Below are 4989 nucleotides of genomic sequence, written 5' to 3'. Positions count from 1 at the left end.
GCTTGTTAAAAATATGGGACATCAGTAAAGCCAATTTACAAAGCTTTCAATACCCTATATATTTCAATCCGCATTTCTCTATATATACAGTAGTATCATCAATATCTATTGCGCACTCTCCTACTCGCTTTCCCACACTCTCTCTCTTTCTCTCTCTCATTCTCACTCTCTCTCTCTCTCTCTCTCTCACGCTATTTCTTCTTCTTCTTCTTCTTTTTCTTCTTCTTCTTCTTCCTTCCTTCCTTCCTTCCTTCCTTTCTTTCTTTCTTTTTTTCTTTCTTTCTTTCTTCCTTTCTTTCCTTCTTATATATCATCATCCGTGTTTCCTCTTTATACACGACGTTACATCGCAATCGTGGTACCTTATCACATATGCGTACAGAGATAAATTAAATCCTCTCGAAAGAGCTTTCTCGTGTCTCTCTCCTTCTCTATCTCTCTCAGTATAATAATATTATTCAATATTGTAGTGTGCTTTACCACTGCTCCTTTCGACTTCTTCTCAATCGTTCATAAAATTTCCTCTTCACATCGTCTGCGTCTTTTCGTCATGTTAATCGTTTTCATTTCATCGAAATAACGACAAGTTCGTTCTCATAAATTCTCACCGCCGACTGGCGTCGTTAAAAAAAAAAAAAAAAAAATCGCAGAGACTGATAGATTATAAATGATTTACTAGAGCCGATAAGAGTAGTGGCGTTGTGTAGTGAATACAATACACAATAAATAGCAGTACAGTGCACCATGAGTGTGTCTTTACTACTCAGTCAGTCTATACGCCTCGCCAACAAAACTATCCTCACATCATATCAAATGACAAATACATCATGTAGCTTGACGCTGCTCGGTTTACTTAATAACTCGTTTTAAAATTATCCTACATTAATCGTTACATCGTTTTCTTATCGTGTTATGGTTTTTCTGTTTTTTTTTTTCTTTTTTTTTTCACTTTTAATCTTTTCTTTCTCCCTTGTCTCATTTTTTTTCTTCTTCTTCATACATATATATATATACACATATGTATATCATATTGATGTACACACGCTCCCCTCAGACACGCGAATTAATTAATTATAATAAAATTAATTGAATTACACGCAAGGGCTGGGAGAGTCGCACAGCGTCGCTCTTCTATTTAACCCTAAAGTGCCTAAGCAATATTATAAAATATTCCAATAGAAATAATGTTTCTTTACCAATTATCCGGAGAAGACTCCCTTTAAAACGTACAACAATTCAGTCTAATATTCCAAAGCACCAATCGTGATCCCAGCCATTCAATTGTGGGCGGATGACAGTGGCGGGAAGATACCAATCAGAGAGCTCAAACTGCTCCGCACCTTGCGTGAGTTGTCTAACATTGTTTCAATGGTTTTTTTTTTTTTATTTCAACATTTTTGAATTTTTCTTGCCCTTTGTTGTTGTTGTTGTTGTTTTTTTTTTTCATTTTCTATTTATGCCTCATTTTCGTCTTACGTTTCTCGGTTTTTCTTTTTTTTTTTTTTTTCGTTTACGCATCAATTTCGATTTCTTTTAAGGTAAGGTATATTTTCAAGTAATATAACATTATTTATTATTATTATTATTATTATTATTATTATAGACAAGATGCACTTCTCAAAAAAGAGCCCGCTGTGCCGTGCGTGTGTGTGTGTGTGTGTCTTGTGTGTATTTGTGTGAGGGTTTTGGTATCTTCTATTACGCGTTAAAACCAACTCGTTGACGGGTGTTGGCAGGCCAATTACAATGGGATATATATTACGAATGTCAGAAATTTCCACGTAACAATAATAATAACAACAGTGATAATAATATTAATGACGCGAAGAAGAAAAAAAAAAAAAATGAAGCAGCGCTTCGCTTTTTTTTTTAACGTTTTTTCCTGTTTTTAGGAAAAATTACGAACGAGCAAAAAGGTGATTACGATGACAACGTGTACGATGAAAATGACGACGATAAACTTTCCCGAACAAGTATTAAAGTTAAGACACAAACCTAGCGACGACTCTTTAAACACTGGCAGTGTCTCGACCTAAGATTTTCAGTCGCTTATAGCGACAGCAGTAAAGACCATATAACATCATAATAGACGACGAAAAACCGACGTGAACGCAAACGCCTTGGCAGTGATTTTAGAATTGCGATACATATAATATCATATGTAATATACATATCTTCTTTTTTTTTTCTTTCTTTCTTTCGTTTTTTTTTGTTTTTTTTTTTTTTGTTTTTTGTTTTTCGTTTTTTAAATTTCTTTCCTGTACGAACTTACGAAACGAATTCGTATCGATTCGTTCGCCAATATGAACGGTGGCGAGAAAAGAAATTGTGCAAAAAAATTTTGTTTCTTCGTTTGTTGTATAAATCGATCGATTGATCGACAGATTTGTTTGTTACATGTACCAAAGGTCGAGGGATTAATGCGTTAAGCATTTGGAATAAAGTAATTACCCGATCGACCTGCCATCAACAATCTGATTCACTCAAACAAAATGATTACACAGTAATAATTAACGTTATACAGCTTTTTGATACTGGTTCGCTCTTCCGTCAGTGGTATAAAAGTTCTAGGGAAAAAAAAAAAAAAAAAATTGGGAGCAAGGGGGAAAATTAGACGTCACTCGCGGATTATGAACTGCCTGTGTGTCTGCCCTGTGTCGTGTGTGTATGTGTGTGTGCATTCTCACATCGCATATTTATTTTTTAAATTATGAATTTAATTATATTATTATGTTATTTTTTAATATATATATATATATATATTAAATATATATATATATATATATATATATATATATTTATATAATACATATATATATATATGTATACCTCGTAGTTATAGAACTTACATGTTTACGATTCTTTCTGAACCGAGGAGCTAGTTAGCTAGGCAATGTTTATTCATGGTGTAGTGTGCAGTATTGTTAGTACACGATCTAGAGCTAACAGTTGGATACATATCAGGGTGATGTAAAAGAAAAAAAAAGAAGAAAAGAAAAAGAATATAAATAACTATAATCTTCCTTGCTCAAAGTGAGATTACTTTTTCTCCCCCCTTCAACTCGTTAATCTAGTTACCATTCAACTATTTCGATTTCAACTACACAATTCTAATTCTTCCTTAATTGATTTCACGATTTCACATTGCAGTTGACAGGTAAGAGTGCAATTAATGTTTCTATATTACATGTAAGAGTCTAGATTTTCCAAAGATTAAGCAAAGTAAAAAAAAAAAAACAACCAAGTTAAAAGAGTTAGGATGCGAAGTTGCTGGAGGAACAAGTTATTTAATTGTTTTTTTTTCTTAAGTTTTTTCTTTTTCAATACCCTGAGAGGTACCCATGTGTATTATATGAGGAATTATAAGAGTGGTTCGATTGATGCAGTTATATCGATTGGTGGTTGTATGAAGATGGTTATAATGGTGTTCTCGTGTTCACGCTTTGGTGTGGCAGTGTCTGCCCTGCGACATTACATAGTTGGTTGATCTATTGGCCAGGCACCACCCTGATCAGTGGCTAAGACATTGTATTGTATTTATCAGGGTTTGCGGCCAAGAGCGCAATCCCTTAAATGGGAGGGAGGTGGTATCGAACATGGTGTGAATGCTTAGCCGCAGATGAGGGGAGGATAAACCGTTAATTGTGTAAAACGACATGCCACACTTACATTACATGTCTCTCTTTCTCTCTCTCTCTCTACAGATATACACATAAACACACGTGTGTGTGTGTGTGTTTGGGTCTGCGCGTGCGCGCGCGAGCGCGTGTGTATATAAAAATATATATACATATACGCACATGCACGTGCGCACACTCGCACAGAGACGTATGTATGTAGATATACGAAGTAACGTCACTTCGAAATTCATCAAGGGAGACGATTTCACATCCGCGTGTATATGCACGCACGCACACACACACGCACGCACGCACGCACGCACGCACACACACACACACACACGCACACTTATGTATGAATTGTATGTATGTACGCTTTATGATTATCATGACGTATTTACTCGCTGGTACTTACTATAGTATAATACAACTGCATACATTTGTGATATAGCATTAAAGTTATTACAGTGTTACAACATCGAGAGAATGTTTTTTAAACGGCTTTTCTTCTTTTTTCTTTTTTTTAATCTTTTTTTTTTTTTTTCCTTTCGTTTTTATCAACGGTTTTACGTTTCGTTCAACTTTCGTTCACTGCCGGGGTCTTTAGTATCTCTTGCCACGGATTTCCTCCTGTTATTGAGATAATTAAGTGCGACAATCAGATCGCTATCAGCTTCACGCTAAATCACGGTCAAATATTCATTTTCACGAACGCCCTTCGAATGGCGGAGTTGTTCCTATTTGCTTAATATTACCATCCCCTGGTTTTTATTGTTTATCCCCGTACATCAACTGTTACCTCTTTTTTCCCCTTGTTTTGCTCCATCACGTGGCATCCAGTAAGATAATACGATTTTTTTTACTTCTGCATTATATATATATATGTATATGTATATACATGTATATGTGTACGTGTACGTGTACGTATAGCTACTATGAATCCAGATCATCATCATAATCATCACCATCATCATCATTATCGTCATGATCTCTTATGTACAGCACATTTCCTCTATCTTTCATTTTCGCTCTCACTTTCGTTCTCTCTCTCTCTCTCTCTCTCTCTCTCTCACACTTTCTCACTCTCTCAATGTCAGTTTCCCTCTCTCTTTCACGCACAATCTCTCTTTCACTAATAATAACATTATCTTATGAATTTTTTCGGATTTATTATTTTAAGATTTTGTTGATTTTATTAAAAAATTAAAACGGACGGTTAAATTTCATGTTTTTCGTTTGTCGGTGAGCCGATGTCCGCTGCTGAAGGCACGGGCTTTGCACTTGACTCGGGTCACCTAGCCTAGCTGACTGACTAAAACTCACTACTTCTTAGCCTTGCCTTAATTACTTAATCACTTACTTATGCCTA

The sequence above is a fragment of the Neodiprion virginianus genome, chromosome 5, assembly GCF_021901495.1.
Source record: "Neodiprion virginianus isolate iyNeoVirg1 chromosome 5, iyNeoVirg1.1, whole genome shotgun sequence".
NCBI classification, from domain to species: Eukaryota; Metazoa; Arthropoda; class Insecta; order Hymenoptera; family Diprionidae; genus Neodiprion; species Neodiprion virginianus.
Note: the sequence above shows the minus strand (reverse complement) of the source record.